This window comes from Melopsittacus undulatus, chromosome 1, assembly GCF_012275295.1.
Source record: "Melopsittacus undulatus isolate bMelUnd1 chromosome 1, bMelUnd1.mat.Z, whole genome shotgun sequence".
Lineage (NCBI taxonomy): Eukaryota > Metazoa > Chordata > Aves > Psittaciformes > Psittaculidae > Melopsittacus > Melopsittacus undulatus.
The window spans coordinates 20,162,390-20,183,805 of record NC_047527.1 but is presented as its reverse complement, the minus strand read 5'-3'; positions in this window follow the sequence as shown (position 1 = coordinate 20,183,805).

Below are 21,416 nucleotides of genomic sequence, written 5' to 3'. Positions count from 1 at the left end.
CCAATATTTCCTCACACTTAATCTGTGTGTCCAGAGGCAATATACACTCTGGCCATGTTGTTAATCTCTAAATCCCCTAAACAGACAAAGCTTTCTAGAGAAGCTGCTGTAGACACTGAGCAGAAGATAAAACTCACTTGGTTGCTTCCTTGGAAGACTTCAACTTCCTAGCCTGAATGTGGACATAAAACTCAGGACCAAATCCCTGTCTTGGCCTGGCAATTTCCTCCTGTAGGAGGAGATAAAACCTGGTGAAAATAGGGACAGAACTATCTAACTTCATTCCAGCAATCTGGGGCATCAAGAAACCTTATCAAGACAAACCCCAATTCAGCTGCTGTTTGCAGTGAATACACTGGCTTCTCCTGGGTAGACTTGGTACAGATGTGGTGCTTGTTGCTCTAAGGATTAAAGTTTCCTCGACAAAGGAAAGGTCACTGACAGCTCCACATATTGCTGCAACTTTTCTGTGGACTGTAAAGCTCTGCTCATTAGTTACTTATTTCTTGCTCTTCCAACCAATAGCACGGAGAAGTGGAACGTGTCCCATATATCTCAATTTGCTGCCTCCTTGAACTACCCATTAAACAGACCCAGACTAAAGTCTCACTTTCAGTACTGACAATACTTCATAGGATACTAAAGCCTAGCATATAAGATCTTCTTAGCTTTGTGACAATTTGTGACATTTAGGCTTTGCCAGAAAAGAAAAAAAAGGAAGGTTAAGAATAATACGAGATTGGAGTGCTGCTGACAGGACTTCCATGGGAGCTATCACAAACTGGCACAAAATCAAAAGATAACTTTTTGGCTCTGCAACAGTTATCGTCACTGATCTTGAGAAAAACTGACACCTTTCTGAATCTCAGTTTCCAACGTAAAGAATGAGGCAATGCCCCTTTGCCCACAGTTTCTATTTAAACTGGGAAGATTTTGATGGTGGATATCTCATTGCATGAATGCACAGTGTGCATTCAAGTTTAAGAATTCCGATTTCAAGTGTGCTATGTGTATAGTAAACAGAATCAAAGAACTTCCTCTGTAAAAGACAAGTACATTCATTAAATTTATGTCTGGAAATTCAGAAGGCTCTTAGTGTAACTCATTAGCGGAAAGCCTATTCATCTACTTTCTGTTTAAAATACAAGGACAGTGCAAAAGTAGAAGACTCATCCATGAAGTGAAGATTCACAGAGAGTAGAGATGCAAATATCCTGCATCAAGATAAGGCCTCTGATTCATTTTACTGCAGCTATTAACTTTCATGTCTTAGGAAATGCTCCCCACGTATTGGCGCATGCCAAACACCTGGAAATCTGTTGAATGAAATTTATACCTGCTAGAGCAAATTGCTTGCAAATCAAGTTTCATTTCAAGATCTACCCTCCTGTCTCCAGCCCACATAAAGAACATACCGACTTTTTTTTATATACATATATATACATACATAATTTAAAGAGAAAAAGTACTTTAAACTTCAGTGTGTTCAAAAGTGAATAAATTTTAGCAATGGATGTGCATACAGTCTTAATTCTTGTCTTTGTGCTTGTTCATTACATGGCATTCTCCAAATAATAAAGGGGTATTTACTCTCCTACTGTTCTTAGGTGCCTAGCAGACTCCCAGTGTCAAATGGTTTATTTTTTAAACCTGTTGATAGTCTGTTCAACAGTCTGCATGGAAGCTGTATGTCTGGGGTAGAAGCCCCTTGACTAATAATTATAATTAAGTAATGAAGATTATGCCATTATATCTGGTGATCTGGCAGGTAAGGGAATTCATGAAGAAACAGAATATATAAAGATGATTCAGTCTAGAAGATATGCATCCCACAGTCCTCAGGGTATTCACTAATAAAATTACTGAATGACTTGTAATTATATTTTGCAAGCTAAGGGAGAGCCAGAATCATATCTAAGGAATTGGAAATAAAAAGATGGATTGATTAATTTTTTGTTATATATAAAGAAATACTAGTAATTACAATTTGCTAAACATATCTTGAATTATAGTAACCTTAATTAAGGTAATAAATAAGAAAATCTATATGTATCTACACCAATAAGGACAAATAATATCAAGTCAAAGGATGCAGATGCAATGGCATATGACGCCTTAATATTTTAGTTCAGAATTAGATCAGATGATAGCTATTAGATACAACTATAAAATCTTTTAGGATGTTAGGAGTCATGGAGAGAGCAGCAATTCCATACTCAGTAGCAGCATGAATTTGAGATCCCTCTCCAGTGAGACAGTACAGTGATAAACAGCAAAATCCAAACTTGCCTAGTTAAATACAGAGAAAGGCTTCATCATGGGAAAAAATATTCCAAATTTGATAGAAATTTTCAAGAAAACTTTCCAATTACCTTGAAATAGCATGGGTGGAATTTTGCATGAATTTGAAATCAACAACAGAATACCTATGAACTCCTGTGGGAGCAGAAAATGCTTTGTGTTATTTTGTTCAACATCCATTTTTACACTTCGTTTATTGCTGTAATCTCTGAGCATTTTGAAGGTGATTATGGAGATGACTACCATCTGTCACACATGGTCACTCAGATATTCCTTGGGGCAGAAGTGAATATATGCTGGATGGTGGGCTTTGCTCTGCAGGTGAAAGACACACACACCCCCTCCCAGGTAACTCCAGTGCTTCCTTACGAAAAAAAAAAATTCAGTGCAGTGCATGTGAATGCAGAAGGTGAAGTACATCTGGAATGAGGCACATATGCCAGGTGGCTACAGCACAGATTTGGCCATTGTAAGGAGCTCTATAATGATGCCAGTGCACAGAGGCTGCCAGGACAAAGGTCTGAGCCCACACCCATACCTCTCCTCACCAGCCTGACTGTACATGTACTTATACCAGGGTCTGAGCAGTGCTAGAAATGAGCAGTTGCAAGAAGGGAATTTACAGTCACATTTCACTTTCATAGCATTTTGCTGCCAGTCGTTCATCTGCCAGGTCATCTGGACTGTATTTCATCCTCTCCAAGGTAGCTTAACTTGTAAGAATCTTCCTCTGTACATTAATTCAGAAGAATAGCTTGTACTGGTTATACTACAGGACCTCTGAGTTTCACCACAGGTAGAATGACTACCTACTTCTATTTAGCTCAGCAAACAAACCTTTAAGAGTAATTACTGACAAATTAAAAAATCAAGTTAACTGTTGCAGAAATACAAAGGGATCACAGAGTACCTTAATCAGAAAAATACTGTTTGAAACAAGACATCATCAAAACTGGTAAATTGAAAAATGTAGAACATCTGTTAGATAACCCATTTACCATTTGATCTGTTGGCATAATTCTTAAAAAAATACAAATACAGAAAATTTCAGCAATCGGGTCATATAAAATGATGGAAATAAACAAACAAAAAGCCAGTTTCTTAATTTCAATTAGATTTTAAAAGAATCAAAATTAAACACTCTGAAACTATGTCTTCCTAGTAAGTATTCAGTTTAAATGGTGTACTTAGAGATTATATTGCTAGCTCTGCAAAGAAGTGGGAAGTCTAGGGAAAGTCACACCATGAAATTTTTCAGTGTAAAGGAGATGGTGAGGTTGTCCACTCCATTAATATACTGTATTTTAAAAATTAACAACTTTCATACTGGCAGCTACAGTGAAATCTTAGCTACTATATTAATAAATATCTGCAGTATCAGGATATAACTCAGTCTGTTGACTACTACCAAATATTTATATTTTAATCCTGAAATATAAGTCTGGTTTTCTTTGGCTAGGTTTTCTAATTGCAAAAATTTCTATTCATTATACACGTGATGGCAATAGTCTTCAAGGCAAAAATTTATCAACACTGCAGCTAGGATTTTAACTCTTTAACTTACTTCTGTAAACACTAATAGGTTAAATGCTACCAGCTTAAAAATAATAAGAACAAATGTTTATAAGTATAGGTCATCGATATTGATACCAAGTAAGACATATAATTAATTTCTCCTGTTGAAGTTTTCCTATATTCTGATCAGCAGGAGTCTCTTTCCTTCCCTAAGGAAACTTAAGATTCACACTTGCTTTAAACTTTACAGTATTTTCTCTGAAGTGATACAATTGTGCTTTTAGCCAATCTGGATCTGTAAGTCTTTTGCATAATTTTAAATAGCTCTCTATGCTATTTTTCACATCCTGGAATTCAGAGGTGTTAGCAGTGGTGGTCAATACCAAAACTGTGGCTCAGATGTTTGGACATACACATTTCTTCCCAAACTTGGTGTTCATATTCCTTTCATAATCCATGTCTGCAAAGGGTCTCCCTTTTCATTTTGAGGGGATATGTTGTGTAATGTGGACATAAATGCATATTAAGAAATCCAACAAACACAAAACTGGAACAGGCATTATTATACTTTTCTTTCTGCAGGTCCTAGCCATAACGTACACAGACCAGTATTCCAAATACTTAAGCTACAGCATTTTATGGGGAAGCCATTTGTTCTGGTGTGCTGGGAGAAGCCAATGACTGTCATGCACAGAACATCCGGATGGAATCCGTGGGCAGGACAGCCTTTGTTCCTGTTAAATGAAAGAGCAGTTGAACCTGCAGCTAAAGGCCAGAAGGCAGGGTGACAGGGTCAGAGCATGGCTCAACTGCACAGACCAGGAAGCGTCCTGACAGCAGATAAGTGGATCTGTTGATCCAAGACAAAAGGATCAAGGAAGGGAGGGCAGAGTTGTGTTTACAGTTGTGTGTGGAAGGAGCACTCAGGTCCTCAGGTGAAACTCAGTGGAAGGGACAGCTTGGAAAATGTGAGGAAGTGAACTGTTTGTTGCTATTTGGTCTCAGTATGTCCATACAAGCAAGACGCTGTATAGACTTCTTTGTAAATAAACTGAATTTTGCTAAAGAAAGACCTTATTGTAAAAATCAATTTCCCCTACCAGCAGAGTAATTGGGTGCAGCTCTGAATACTGGCTAAGCACTTGAGTCAAAAAGCAACAAGATAAAGATTTGAGCCTGGTAGAAAGGTTGCTCAAAGAATCTTTTCAAGCCTAATCTGGAACATTACACAACTTATTTTTTCTCCAGCCTTATCCGCAATGCTCACTGCCACCGTTCTCAGAGGTTCCTTTCTTACTGGCAGTATGTGAAAAGCATAAACACTAGAGATAGCCTGTCTTCCTACAGCAGATCTTTCATGCCTGTTCAGGTTCCAAAGCAAGGTCCAACTACAGATGATGTGGGAAAATCACCCCTAACAAACAGGAAATTGATGGCAAATAAATGGGTGGAGGCATAAGAGGAACACTTACCTCTTACTAAGTTTATTTCTGCGTCAGTGTGGAAGGCATACACTAGTTCTGACTTTTTAAAGGGAGGTATTCAAATGCCTGTTTTGGCACAAAAGGGTGAAGAATCAGGAGAGATTTCAGCTAAGCAGTGGCTGGACTCATTATCAGCTTGCTTCCTCCAGCTCATAAACCATCCAAATTGTTCCTTCATTCCGAATGTCATTATGCAAAATCATAACATTTTGTCTTCTGTAACACCCCGATACAGAATTAGCATGGGGAATTTAGAAGATGCTGCATACATATGTGTGTATATGCCCTTCTGATAAAGCCCTATAGTCAGAATACACTGCTAAAGAAATGCTATTATTCAACAAGATTCATATTTCCTTGTGCTTTATTCTGAGATTAAACAGACTATCGTGCAAGAGTCAAAAGAATACAGTATTGCCTGTGATATCCCCATGAATGCATAGGGATTTAATTGGAGCAAAATTTGCTGACATGAAAGTACTTTTCATTAATGAAAAAGTTAATTTTCTTTAGGAACACTTATATTTTAAGTTTGGGGCACTAGGTAAATAATAGATAGTGTATGCAAACTAAATCATAGAATCATAGAATAGTTAGGATTGGAAAGGACCTCAAGATCATCTAGTTCCAACCCCCCTGCCATGGGCAGGGACACCTCACACTAAACCATATCACCCAAGGCTTCATCCAACCTGACCTTGAACACTGCCAGGGATGGAGCATTCACAACCTCCCTGGGCAACCCATTCCAGTACCTCACCACCCTCACAGGAAAGAATTTCTTCCTTATATCCAATCTAAACTTCCCCTGTTTAAGTTTGAACCCATTACCCCTTGACCTGTCACTACAGTCCCTAACAAAGAGACCCTCACCAGCATCCCTGTAGGCCCCCTTCAGATACTGGAAGGCTGCTATGAGGTCTCCACGCAGCCTTCTCTTCTCCAGGCTGAACAGCCCCAACTTTCTCAGCCTGTCTTCATATGGGAGGTGCTCCAGTCCCCTGATCATCCTCGTGGCCCTCCTCTGGACTTGTTCCAACAGTTCCATGCCCCTTTTATGTTGAGGACACCAGAACTGCACACAATACTCCAAGTGAGGTCTCACAAGAGCAGAGCAGAGGGGCAGGATCACCTCCTTTGACCTGCTGGTCACGCTTCTTTTGATGCAGCCCAGAATACGGTTGGCTTTCTGGGCTGTGAGTGCACACTGCTGGCTCATGTTCATTTTCTCATTGACCAAAACCCCCAAGTCCTTCTCCGCAGGACTACCATGAATTTCGTTTTTGCCCAACCTGTAGCTGTGCCTGGGATTGCTCAAACCCAGGTGTAGGACCTTGCACTTGGCATGGTTAAACTTCACGAGGTTGGCATCAGCCCACCTCACAAGCGTGTCAAGGTCCCTCTGGATGGCATTCCTTCCCTCCAGCGTATCAACAGAACCACACAGCTTGGTGTCATCGGCAAACTTGCTGAGGGTGCACTCAATTCCATTGTCCATGTCAGCGACAAAAATATGTTGAACAAGACTGGTCCCAACACCGATCCCTGAGGGACACCACTTGTTACTGGTCTCTACATGGACATTGAACCGTTGACCCCAACTCTTTGTGTGTGGCCATCCAGCCAGTTCTTTATCCACTGAGTGTTCCACCTACCAAACTGTTGTCTCTCCAATTTAGAGACAAGGATGTCATGTGGGACAGTTTCAAATACTTTGCACAAGTCCAGGTAGATGACATCAACTGCTCTAACCTGTGTCCATCAGTTCTGTAGCCCCATCATAGAAGGCCATCAGATTGGTCAGGCAGGATTTCCCCTTAGTAAAGCCATGCTAGCTGTCACCAAGCACCTTGCTCTTTTTCATGTGCCCTAGCATGCCTTCCAGGAGAGTCTGCTCCAAGATTTTGCCAGGCACAAAGGTGAGACTGACTGGTCTGTAATTCCCTGGGTCATCCATTTTTCCCTTCTTGAAAATGGGGGTTATATTTCCCTTTTTTCAGTCGTCAGGAACTTCACCTGACTGCCATGATTTTTCAAATATGATGGCCAGTGGCTTTGCAACTTCATTAGCCAGCTCCTTCAGGACCTGTGGATGGATTTCATCAGGGCCCATGGACTTGTGTACATTCAGGTTCTTAAGATGGTCTCGAACCAGATCCTCTCCTACAGTGCGCCCCAGGTCTAAGTTTTCACAGTCCCTGCATCCGCCCTCCAAGACTCGGGTGCTGCGGTCAGAGCCTTTGCCAGTGAAGACCGAGGCAAAGAAGCCATTCAGAACCTCAACCTTCTCCAAGTCCTGTGTAGCCAGTTCTCCTGAAAGTTTCCGGAGGGGGCCTACATTGTCCTTAGTCTGTTTTTTAGCCGCTACATACCTATAAAATCCCTTCCTATTATCTTTAACATCCCTTGCCAAGTTTAGCTGCAACTGGGCCTTAGCTTTCCTAACTTGGTCCCTAACTGCCCGGACAACATCCCTGTATTCATCCCAGGCCACCTGTCCTTGGTTCCACCTTTTATAAGCCTTTTTTTTCCTGTGATTTTTTCTCAGCAACTCCTTATCCACCCAAGGAGGTCTCCTGACCCTCCTGCTGCACTTCCCTCTAGTTGGGATGCAACACTCCTGAGCTTGTAGCAGGTGATCCTTGAATATTAACCAAGAGTCTTGGGCCCCCCTGCCCTCTAGGGCTATATCCCATGGAACCTTGCTAAGCAGGTTCCTGAAGAGGCCAAAGTCTGCTCTCTTGAAGTCCAGGGCAGTGAGCTTACTGCACGCTCTTCTCACTGTCTTGAGGATCTTGAATTCGACCATCTCATGATCATTGCATCCAAGACTTCCCTGAAGAGTCACATTTGCTATGAGCCCTTCCCTGTTGGTGAGCACGAGGTCAAGCAGGGCACCTCTCCTTGTCGGCTGCTTTATTGCTTGCAGAAGGAAGTTGTCTTCCACACAATCGAGAAACCTCCTGGATTGCTTGTGCCGGGCCGTACCGTCACTCCAACAGATGTTAGGGTGGTTCAAGTCCCCCATGAGAACAATTGCCTGCGAGTGTGAGGCTTTTCCTATTTGTCTGTAGAGTTCTTCATCCACAGGTTCCTCTTGATCAGGCGGTCTGTAACATATCCCCACAGTAATGTCTCCCATCACCGATTTCCCCTTAACCCTGACCCACAATCTTTCTGTTAACTGATCACCTGTCCCCAGACAGAGTTCCATACTCTCCAGCCTATCCCTAACATAAAGGGCAACTCCCCCTCCCCTCCTACTAGGCCTGTCTTTTCTAAAAAGCCTATAACCCTCCATTCCAACACTCCAGTCAAAGGAGCCATCCCACCATGTTTCTGTGATGCCTGTTATATCATAGCCCCGTAGATGTGCCCACATCTCTAATTCCTCTTGTTTATTCCCCATGCTACGGGCATTTGTATAGAGGCATCTGATCCGAGCTCCAAATGAAGCCGACTCATTGGCTGGAGCGGCTAGGATATCACTAAATTTCTCAGAGTATTTATTATAGGTGCTGGCAACTGACTGGGTGTGTTGGGATGGAATGGTGCTCCCCTCCCCCAACACAACTAGTTTAAAGCATCCTTGACAAGTCTGGCAAGCCTCCCAGCAAAGCCTCTCTTCCCTTTCTTTATCAGAGCAGCTCCACCAGCCCCCAGTAGGCCTGGCCTACAGATGTGGGCCCCATGTCAAAGACACCCAAACCCTTGACTATGACACCACCCTTTTAACCATTTATTGACCTGTCCAATCCTCCTTGCCTTTGGAAGGTCCTCCCCTGTGTCTTGGAGAATTGTCGAAAAGACTATCTGAGCTCCAGAACCCCTGACCACCTCTCCCAGAGCTCTGTAATCCCATTTGCCCTGTGAATTATTTTCTTTTCCCTCCCACTGGAAACACTCCATTTCACCCTGCTAGTAACCACAAGTCTTTTTCTGTAACGTTCTGTTAGCTTTAATAAGTGCAGCACAGTAGCCAGTGCTGGCTTTCACTTACTGTAGTTGAATGTTAAGCAGTATTGCAAAATGTTGAGTAGCAAGATATAAAGCAGTTTTCTTAAGACTTTGTATTGAGTTTCCGTGGCAAGGCTTTGGTGGCAAGGGGGCTACAAGGGTGGCTTCTGTGGCAAGCTGCTAGAAGCTACCCCCATGTCCCACACAGCCAAAGGCAACCAGTTCAGACGGACCCACGACTGGCCAAGGCTGCTCTCATCAGTGATGATGGTAGCACCACTGAGATAATGTGTCTAAGAAATGGGAAAAAAACTACACAGCTGCAGCCAGAGCAGGGGGATGCCCAAAGGAGGCTGTGTCCCCATGGGAAGCCTGCACTGGAGCAGGTTTCCTGGCAGGACCTATGACCCCATGGGGAGAGGAGCCCAGGATGGAGCAAGTCTGCTGGCAGGAACTGTGACCTTGCGGGGGACACGCACTGGAGCAGTCTGTTCCTGAAGGATGCACCCCATGGAAGGACCCCACTCTGAAGCAGGGGAAGAGTGTGAGGAGTCCTCCCCTGAGGAAGGAGGGGAAAACACAACGCGTGATCAACTGACCAGAGCCCCCATTCCCTGTGGGAGACTGAGCATTAACAATGCTTTTCACCTCCCTCTTCACACTCCAATGGGAAAATGCTAATTTACTATTAACCTCGTTACAGCTGTCTCACATTCAATTTTCTCCATTTCACAATTCAGACAGGAACATATGTGCTGGCACCGTGCATCATTGATGGAAAAGCAGTTGGAATTCCTTTCAGCAAAGATTCTGCTAAAAAAAAATTCATCCAAAAGAGGGAGAAAACTTGCAATATTTAGGGCATAAACCCCATGTATTGGAATGCTTTCTTACATGATCTTCTTGATGTCCTGATGCTTTGTGGCTAAGTTCCTGACTGCAGATAGCTGTCATCTGATTCTTGAAAAACAAAACAAATCATGACTAATTCTTTTAAGACTGACAGTGGCAATATGTAATGAGAGCCTAATTGGACTGAACTTTTCACAGGAGTCCTAGTTCAGAGTCATCCATGCTGCCTACAAGTTGATATGTCTGTGAGGAAGAGTTTGGAGTAGGCAGATCGTTTCACAGCATCTGTAGTCATGGATTCCAGTTTGTCTGTCTGCTGCCCCTTGAGGTATCCTGCCCCCTTCTTTCTCTGTGCCACCAGGCATAGGCACTGTCACTGTCCAATGTTGTAACACGTGCTGCTGGATGGAGCAGCTCACACCTTCTCATGTCTGCTGTAACAGCAGTAAAGGTAGTGAAGACAAGCAGTAGTTTCCCACAATGGTTTGGTTGCAGTGAATTTGTCCCAGGCCTGGTACACACAGATCAGAAAAACACTTTTGTCATGAAATGAGCGGTTTAGGAAGGCTCTTCAAAAGACTCCCCTATCTCCCAGTTTCCTCTGCATATGCATCTTTTCTGTTTCCTCTCATCTGCCCAGCAATAAATCTGTCACAGTAAGGGGATTATAAATCTAGTCCCCACCTATCAGGCATGTAATTAGGCAAATTTCAAGCCCTGTTAGTTGCAGGCTATGGTCAACAATCTGTGGTAGTTATAACATTCCAGGCTAGACCACGTTTTTGGTCTAATGTGGGTCAGTGTGCCACAAAGCAGATATACTGTAACCACAGCACACCATCACTGCACTCATCTCAAATGCCCATTTTAATTTCCAATGACATATGAAGGAGCCATGGGTTCTCTGTCCACATAGATGTAGGTCAAGCATCTGAGACAGACAGCTGGGTTGTACCATTAGCATGGCGCCATCAAGAGACAGCTGTCTCTGCCAGGCACTCAAGTGTTGCCACCTGGGGCCAAAGATCATCTCCAGGCAATTCTCCATCGACAAAGTCTGGAAAGTGATTAGCTCAGCCTTGGCAAAAGAATATGAGTAGTGATGTGGCAGGAGCCTGACTTCTAATGCAGAGCCTGCCTTCTCCTCTTCTCCAGCATATTGGGAGACAGAGAAGTGTGAAGGTTTGCTCCTGATAGACTTCTTTGTGGGTCCAAATACAGGCTCAGACTGGCAGGATAAGATGTGGGACATGAAAAATATAAACATCAGCGCCAAGTTTCTGTGCCTGATTTTTGCCCATTCCTATTAAAGTGCCTGTAATCAGATATCTGTAATCAGATAAGACGCATTACAGCATGTTCATGGCTTCTGTAGCATGCAGCCACCATGCCCATGCAGCAGCCTTTGTCAGGGAGAGCACTCAAACCCAGAGGATCAGGAGGAAAAGAGCATCTGGGCCTTTAAAGACCTGAAAGAGTAACAGGACACACTAAGCATATCTTCTTGAAACCACAGACCTCATTTACAGAGGGAATATTTGAAAAGATTTCCAGGGCAAGAAGGAGAGGGAAGGAATAATGAGATTTTTGCTTTTTGTGTACAGGTACCTCAAAAAGAACAGTTAAAAAGCACACATCCCTGTGGATAGGGTTGTTCTCCTAAGAGGGACAGATACACCTCTGTGACGTAGAAGACAGAGGTTTTTCTTTGCTGATAATTAGGCAGTGTTGCCTTGTTTTGTTGAAAGTGTCTGCTCTTTGGTTTTGTATGGGAGTCAGCTCCTGGCAGAAGGAGAGGACACTTGCACCTTCTTGAGTTTTTTTTTTGCATGCTGTGGGCTGTGTCAAGTTATAGCAGGACAAGTGGTCTCACTTGTGCAATTTGGTTTCCCTGTTCTGAAATTGCTAAGAGTAGATGTGATCATCCTTGAGACTTTGGCCAGCTCCTTCTTGAACTGTGTTTGCAGAACTATAAAATACTTTAGGACTGTTCTAAAGTCAGATAACTTCAATATAAGGTGCCAAAATAAGTCAGTCTATATGTATTTGTCCATTTATTGCATGAGTTAATTGGCCAGTAAAATTGTAGCAATAGCAAAAAAAAAAAAACAGACACAGGTGCTGGCATTAATATGCAGAGTAGAAAACATGCGTTATGAGTCTAATGGAATGCATTGGGTTCTGCTGTCTGTGTAGTCAGTAACAAAACCATATACGTGTAATACATAATGATGGTTGTCCCTGATGTAGAGTTGTGTGTGGTCATGTACATGGTCCCATCAGCAGCTGCAGTTGTATTGAGGGATGGCTCTCCAGAGCTGCTGACTGTGTAGGGTAGGTAGAAGCAGGTTACCAGGTGGCACAACCTGCATTATTTCCCTTTGATATTGAGGAAAAGGTAAGTCTAAGGAAGTTGGGAGTATGCATCAAATGGCCTTCCAGTCCCAAGTCTCATGCTGTCAGCTGTGGGAGCACTAAACAGCGCGGTCATGCAGTTGCTCAACAGTATGGTGAAAGGCTAGATGGTGTGATGTATGATACCTGTGGGCTGTAGATAAGACTGGGATGCAGGTAAAGCTGGGAAATTGTGTACTAGGTGGGCCTCCAAGGCTTCAAGATCTGTGGGACCCACAGGAGCATCTCAGTGTGTCCAAATTGATGTGACTAGCATAGAAAGCTGAAGTAGCAGAAATAAATGCACTACAAAGATGAAAGATACGACTAGACAATTAGTATTACCAACAAAGACATAGCCTACACTCTTGCTCTTTGAGTTTCAGGCTGTATACACAGTGGTCCTAATGTCTCCAAATGCCAGTGAAAGTTTAATTTGAGTAATGCCTGCACACAGACTTAGTAAGGCTTCTAGATTGCGGACAAATAAAAAACATATATAAACACACACACACATTTGCTTCCTCTTACACATAAAAGAAATACAGGCTGAATATCTTACCAGGCTTTAACAGCTTCATTTATAACATTACCTTTCCTCAGATACAATAGGTAATTTCACTGGGATTCAAACATTCCTCATGCAAAGGAAACATTTAGTTGTTCGCATTTATTTTAATGGTTGTTTTTAACTGGTAACTCCATTAATGTCAGAATACCATAAAGACATACAAAATAATTTTATGAGTTGCTAGTCATTAAAATGTTCAAAGACAATTTTCTAAAGCACAAATGGAAGTTTTCGATTTTCTGAAAGTCTCAAACTGCACCAGCTTACAAGACTATTTTCGTGTAATAATTATTATAATAAATAATTATATTGAAAATAAAATATATTTTAATATATTTATTATATATTATAATAAAGAATTATATTTAAAACAATGAAACATAATTTAATGACTTACAGACATTTTGTCAATGCCCATATTTTTTCCTGTATTGAAGTCTGAAATCATATGTCAATCATATTTCCCATGTTATCATCTTTATCTGATTATTGTATTGAAAGTACCTACTTAAAATATTTTGGACTGCTAGATCACTAAAGCTGAACAACAACTTTAAAGCAAACAACAAAATAATTTTAAGAATACAATGAAAACCAAATGAAATTACAGCAGGTCTTCCGCTGTGACTGTAATTCAATATCTCATTGAGCATGGTCAGCTCTTCCTCTCTTGGCAAGGAGCACATTGGACAGGACCTGCCTTTTGTTTTGTGAACAAAAGTAGGTCTGATGGAGCAAATTGTTTCTGGTGTTGACTGCTTTGACTCACCAAAGATACTAGGACACAATAATCTGCTATTTACAAAACCAGTGAATTGTTGCACTGGTGGTCCTTTCTGCAGCAATAGAGAGGTGATATCAGTGTTACCATCTATTGCTAATTCTCCTCATTATACAGCACATGTAGATGAAGGCAGTAAAGTCTTCCCTTTTCCTCAAGTTATGAAATATTTCAATATGCAACCTCTATGCTGAAGGGAGAGGTAAAGCAGTGGAAGGGCAAAAGGTGGGCAAGAGATACATACAAGGTGGGCAGTCAAGCTGTCTCTTCTCAGTCTCAAAACTCATTCAGTTGTAAATTAAATGACCTTTGTACTACTTTTCAATTTCCTTTTCTTGGAGAGATTCAGAAACCCCAGTAGCCTAAACCAAAAGCTTACTTAGTAAGCCAGGTTGCAAGTCAAGCCTTTTTTATCATGGCCATTACTCATGAAGACTTGCTGTACTTTCTGAAATATTTTTCCTATACCCATATGGTAGATATTTTCCATCCAAAGGTGAAAATGCAAAACTTGTCCCAAAGAACATAAAATTCATAAACCACACTTGAAAGGATGCAGTTTACAATAGGCTGCAACTTGGTGACTGAACTTGGCAGGAACTTTTTCTTCTTCTGTTAAAACATAGCTTCTGCTCCATCAAACACACTTTAATGTGTTTTTCTTGACTTCATAGAAGAAGAGAGTATTGAGATCAATGTGACAGGCATTGTACATGGAAGCTTGACTTGTAAACACAATCAATGGGATGATGCAAAAAGATATAAGGTAAACAGAGAAATTGTCAGCTTCCAGAAGGGAAAAGGAAATTCAGAGTGATAGGATTAAAAGGGAGGCCAGCTTCAGATGAAGGCAGAGGTGGTTGCATTTAGTCTGTACCAGAGGGAAGACATTCAAGGCTCAAGGTCAAGCTGCAGCAAAGCTACAAGTCAGTAGGGAGATTATGAGCACCTAATAACTAAGCTATGATCTAAGAAATACCTTATAGGATGTGAAGGGTGAAGTAAGGGCTTGATTCTAGTACAGTTTGAAAACTTTAGGATTGCAATAATAAGTCCAAAATCCACTTCAGAACTGAAGTGCAATGGAACAATACATTATTAATTTCCCTCCTCTTCTGTACTTCTCTATTTTAACCCACTGTGCTGTGAGTGTCTGTGAGTTCACTTTCAATGCATCCTTCTATTCCAGCAATGATTCTTCTGTTTTCATCCTCTTTCTTCCTCCCTAATTTCCCCATGCTTTTTCCTTTCTTATGCTTTCTTCTAACTTTCTGACATTAATTTCTTTTTACTTACCTCTCTTCCTTTGCTTAGTCCCATGTCCCATTTCACCAGCTCAGTTCTAGTGATTGCCCGCAATTAAAAACTGTATTACATTCACCACTGATTACTCTTGTTTTTAAATGCAACTCCTGATTTCAGCAGTATTTCATTGGCCTGATGCTAGAATGGCAACACAGGTGGGGAAGGGAATTGAACTCCCATATTTACAGTGGTTAAAATTACAGACTCAGTAAGGCTCAAAATGAGTTGAAACTCTGCAGTTAGTTCTGCATCATGCCTTTACACTTGTAGAGGTGTCACACAGAGACAAGAGGCTGCTACGAAGCTGCAGGCTGTGCCATGCTTCAACATGGAGGGAAACCCTTGAAAAACCTAAAATACATCCAGCAAAATACGTGAAGCTTTGTATTTACTTTTATAGCTATCAGCATATTTTTTTTTCTGGTTGCATTGCAAGCTAGTTTCTTGGAATTTTTAGTATCATGGCTGTACGGCAGCATGTGCCAATACACGTCCTTACACAGTAAGTACTGCTGATAGATATAATCCTACGTAAATGCTTCCTCTGGAAAAGATGATTTCTTCTTCTCCCTTTGTTATGATCATGTGTACCAACTGTTAACATTTTTTAAAATGTTTGTCTTTTGAGCAGTATGTTGTCCTAGACATGACACTGTCAAAAACTGTGCTTAAATTAGGCATCCTATTTTCAAACCCGGCTACTTAAACTTAATTGTGTAAATAAAACTGTGGTCAATGAAACTTCTCACTGGTCCCAGTCAATTATCATCAGTGACAGTGAGAAATATCAGTTCTCCAGAAAATTAGTGCTCCATCAAAATAATAGATTTCTCACTGATTGAAAATGACAGAGATTGATAATGCTTTATTTTGATATCTGAATGTTAAAAGCAGCATGAGATATCTGCAGAACTAATACCCAGTACCTAATGAACAATCAACTGTTGTCCATCAGTTTGTTAATAATTACCACATGCGTAATTAGAATTAAAAAATTATCTCTACCTTTTCAGCTTTATCTTGGGTTTGATAAACTGATTTGCAAAAAGCCTGTAGCACAGAATCACTGTAAAAGCCTCTTTTGCCCTCAGCTCAGTAAGATTATTTTTAAACCCCTGAGAGCTTTTGTTGGTTAGTTGTTACAGCATGTGGGAGGACAGGACCAAGTGTACGATTTTGGTGAATACAGCTGCCATTAGTTAAGCGCAGTGTGAATTAGTGTCTGTAATGTTGAAAATGTTCAGATCCTTTTTTTTTTTAAAAAAAGTCTCTATTTTATATCAGTCAATTTAAATACATTAGTTCTGAGGCTTTTTTTTTGCAATTTTTTTGTCACAGGAAGTGAAGATATTCTATGCTCTTTCATATAGAAAAAAGCATTGGATTATGTTAAATACGTTATATATATACATTCCATATAAAAGCTGTCTTCAGAATACATAGGGACTGCAAAACCAACCAAAGTTAAATGTGTCTGCAAAGCCTCTTGCATATTCATTACAGGCAGGCTTTTTGAACATATACTTCACGTTAATGTTTATGGAATATTTTAAACTTGTTTTCACTAGAAAAACCTTCCTATAACATAGGAACAACCATAGTAGCACATCATCCTAAAATAAGCTTTCAACATTTTTACACATCAGCCATGGAGGTTGAGTGTGTTATAACATTTCCAGCTGTTGCCTACTCTTTGCTGGGAGATGTCACCATTCCTGTTTTGCAGGTAGGAAAATCAGGTGACTCTTCCTTTCTCCTCCTGCTGTCAGCATGGCCAGTGGATTCAGATTACCCAGGGCTCTGGTTTCAGTACACCCAGATGGGTAAGAAGTGGTGGTATAGTTATTTTCATCTGCAAGGCTGTGGATGGAGGCAGGCAAAAAATGAGCAGCTTGGGTACAATAATATCCCCAGCCAGTACAGCCCAGCTTAGACAAAGATAGATGCACACAGCTTCACTTACACCAGCAAAAAGAGTACTTCTGCTGACATGGCTGCTACCAGTTCCCAGAACAGAATTAAGGAGCATAGCAATTGTTCATCTACTTTCTTTTTCCCCTTTTTAACTTCATCTCTCAGTGGAGCCTTTGCCTGTATAAACCAAAAAATGACAGTGAAATACCAAGAGATTTTAGATCTAGACCGGATATTAGACCTTTTGCCTTGAAGAGCATCCAAAATTTTGAAAGTGATTACCATATGGTAACCACAGATTTGTATTTAATAATCAGTCCTTCTAAGAAGCAGTGATTAAGATGTGGATCACAGGTCTGCCTGGTAAATCCTTTTAGAAAGCAGAAATCAGCTCTGGAGGCAAAGCTAATTATTTCTTGCACTTGCTTAACTGAAGTTCCAGCTTTGATGTGGTGGGTATTCAGTTCCTTCCCATATTGAGTCCTGGCAGTGTACATGCCTCCCATGATTACCACTGCAAAGATATAGTCTGCAGAAGCCTGCAGTGTAAGCAGCATGCCAGAAACACTGGTGTTCCTATGTCTGAACTTCTCTTAGCAAAATTCTTAAACTGTGTCTTAGAAGCTAAGAGCTAGAAATCGCAAACTTGGTATCATTTTTTTTTACCCCAGTGACTTGAAAGATTAGCTTTCATAAAAAATAGACATACTAGAAATATCTTCATATTTCTAATATTAATATTCTTTACAGTCAGTAAGTTCACATTCTCCAATTCTGAGTCATTATATTCATATTTTCCTAAAGAATGGCTCAAATTCAATAGTATGGTTCTGTAGTCTGAGGAGTTAGGCAACTCCTGTTCTTCCTTCATAACAAATTTTTATTCCAGATGTACACGAAAACTTGGAATAAATCTTTAATTCTTTCGCCCTGACACTGACTATAGGACAAAAAAAAAAATATAACCAGTACTCCTCTGTGACCCATTAAAATAATTTTCAGCTTGGTTAATGTTGTTTGCTCACCTTGAAGGTACATTTCTACTGCTCTAACAGACACCATATCCTCTGGGAATGAAAACGTTTCTTTAAGTAAAACAAAAAAACCCAAAATCTCATCCATATTGTCTACAAATTCCTTGTCTACTACAAGAAGAAATCTTTTTGGAATGTGTATTATGAGAATGCCAGCTCCCCTGCTCCATGCTGACAACCTTTCAATCATTTCTGTGAGAGACAGAGAAATTTGATCTCTACAATCTTTTAATTTTTGTCCCTTCTTTGGAGTTGACCGGCAAACTGGGTCAATTAACATAAATGGCAAAAGAGGCTGGACATCTGGGGAATGACACCAAATTAATTTTCCAAAAACTTCCAAGTAACCAGATGGCAAATGATTCAAAGACCTCTCTTCAAGAACCAGCTGTATAGTCCAGTTACTAGATTGGTGTTAGAAGTCAGCCTTTACTGTAAGAAATTACATCTACAACTTTGCCAATGACCTTGCATTAAAAAAAAACCCAAACACCACCACCAAAAGTTAAAATAAGAATTGCCACACTACAGGAAATTTATAAGGAGCTTACCCGTAAATGAGGTATAGGCTATCAACAGTTAATTGTATAAAGAATACTTCACAAGAAACTGGTTACTACAGTGTACACATCTTACCTATGCAGGCTGTATATTCAAAACAGATTAATGTTAATTAAATGGTCCATCAAGCTGGAGTGTGCAAAATCGATGAGCACTGTCAGCAGGATAATAGAGATAAATCTTAGACACTGCCACCCATGGAAAGAAAAGTTTAGACATTACACATAAGGTATGGCATTCAATTTTTGACTTGGACCTCCTTTCAAATTTAGTGTTTACTTTGGATCCATATTAGGTTCAGTTCACAATGTAGATGGGGACCAACTTGTAATGTTAGTGACTTTCAGACTGAGATGAATACAAATCATCCCTACTGCTCTCACAAATTTAGGCTGAATTCCTCCCCATCTTCCCCTCATAAGCTAGATGAAGCACGACTCTTAGAAAGAGGTCTAAATCTCATACAAGAGCTTTCTGCTGAACATTTACACTAAGGTCAAAGTGACATTTGACTAAACAACACCCTTCACTAAGTTCACCTCTCTTTGCAGAATATGCAAATTTAATTAGCACAGAATTTATAGCATAACCTTTTTTCTAAAGGAAGCATTTTGGTCCTTCTGGAACTACCCCATCCCTACCTTTGTATTAGAAATACACTAAAATGTCTTCCAGTTCTGAAACAAAGCCAGGTTTTAAATCAAAATATCGTGGGGTATTCACTCCATATTTTACGAAAAGCCAGTATTTGAGTTTCTATTTAATACCAGTCTGATCCAGAAATCCCATCTAACACTCTCATCTCTTTTCCCGCAGAAGACCTACCTGATAGCAGAATATCAAAACAAAAAAGGAACAAACTAGAGTTCATAAACTTCATCCTATCCAACATCAACTCTTCTTTCTGTAGCAGCCCTGTTCCAAGCATTGTACTGCATAATAAACAGAGACCAGCACATCCCTCAATTGTATACTGAGATATCTATATGACAGAGTGGAGAGAAATAGATTAACTATATTTAACATTTATTTTTAGTTACTTTTCTTCTTTGATACTTTCCAAACAAGACTGCTGCAAGGTGTCTGGAAGCTTTGGAGAGCTGTGGAAACACAAAAATCTCACTGAAAGACTTTTCTCTGTCGACTCCTTAATTCAGGTTCAGAACTTGCCTCTTTGAATGAATGACTACCATGGGAACATCAGACAGAGGGGAAGAGAAACTTTATTTTAAAACATTACAATGAATGATGTCTGGTTTCTACAGTTTGTAAGTCACTTCTGGTTTACTCGTCTAGAAATGTGCAAGCTCATCTGAAACTTCTATGGCCAGCTCATTTGTGTATCATCCCTCTGCTGTTGGTTATCTAGTGTCTAAAAGGGGGTGAACTCACCCATTTTCTTTTCCTGAGGGCATGTATGATATCTCCTTCTAACCACTTACCTGTTTTCACAGGGTGTAATTTTCTTCAGAGGCTGAATTCCACAAGGACAATGAGCTAAAAAGTGATTGAGAACCTACATCTGCATATGCTTGCACAAAGGCAGTAGGATTTCACTTCCATGACAAGCCAAATCCCGAACTGGTTGGATACTGGTCTATACATGCAGTCTACCACAGTCAAAATTTGTGAGAAACTTTAGCCAGCTACTTTCTATTGACTGCTTTAGTCACCAAAATAAAATAATAATTGTTGTTGTTTAAACCCAGTCAGCCACACAGTCTCACTCGCTCACTCCCCTCACTTCCTTTCGTCCCTCCCCCAGCTCCCAGAGGGACGGGGAGAAGAATTGAAAGGATGTAACTCCCACGGGTTGAGATAAGAACAGTCCAGTAACTAAGGTATAACAAAACCACTGCTGCTACCACCAATTATAATGATAAAGAAAATAACAAGGGAAGAGAATACGATACCACCCGCCGATTGAGTCCAAGAGAGCAGTGAGTGCCCTTACAGGTAACTCCCAGTTACATGCTGGGCATGATGTGCTGCAGTATGGAATACCTCTTTGGCTAGCTTGGGTCAGGTGTTCTGTCTCTGCTTCCTCACAGCTTCCCCTCCTCCCTGGAAGAGCGTGAAACTCACAAAGTCCTTGGTCAGACTAAACATTTGGGCAGTAACTAAAAGCATTGGTCATGAGTGCTGTTCCCAGGCTGAAAGTCAAAAACACAGTTCTGCACCAGCTACTAAGAAGGAGAAAAAATGACTGCTACTGCTAAACCCAGGGCAGTATCCACCCCTTATTCCATACCATTCATGTCATGCTCAGATCCCACATTTTCAATATATCTTTGCTCTTACATATATATGTCCACATACACAGACAGAGAGAGTGCATGGACCTATCCCTATAATGCTGCTGAGTCCGTTTGGTCCATGATGTCAGGTTCCATCCCTTGTACCAGTCTTTTAGAGCAGGAGAGGCTGTGTGCAGTGCTGGATCGTTGCCTGCTGATGCTGATTGTTCCTTTACCGCAGAACTCATCTTGTTCTATCAAAGTTCATTCTTTGTTGGGATGATGATCAGAGGGAAGTCAGGGCCAGACACTGGTGACATCTAGTTGATGGGCTATAAAAGTATTACATAGCAGGCAACAGCATACAATTAAATTAATTGGCTGTTTTCCCCTATATCCTGGTTCCTGAGCAAAGGCAATCCCATGAGTGGGTTTGCCTTTACGTGAAGTAGGAATAACCCAGACTGTCTTCCCCAGCAAATTCTTCATGTACACCACAGGAACTTGTCC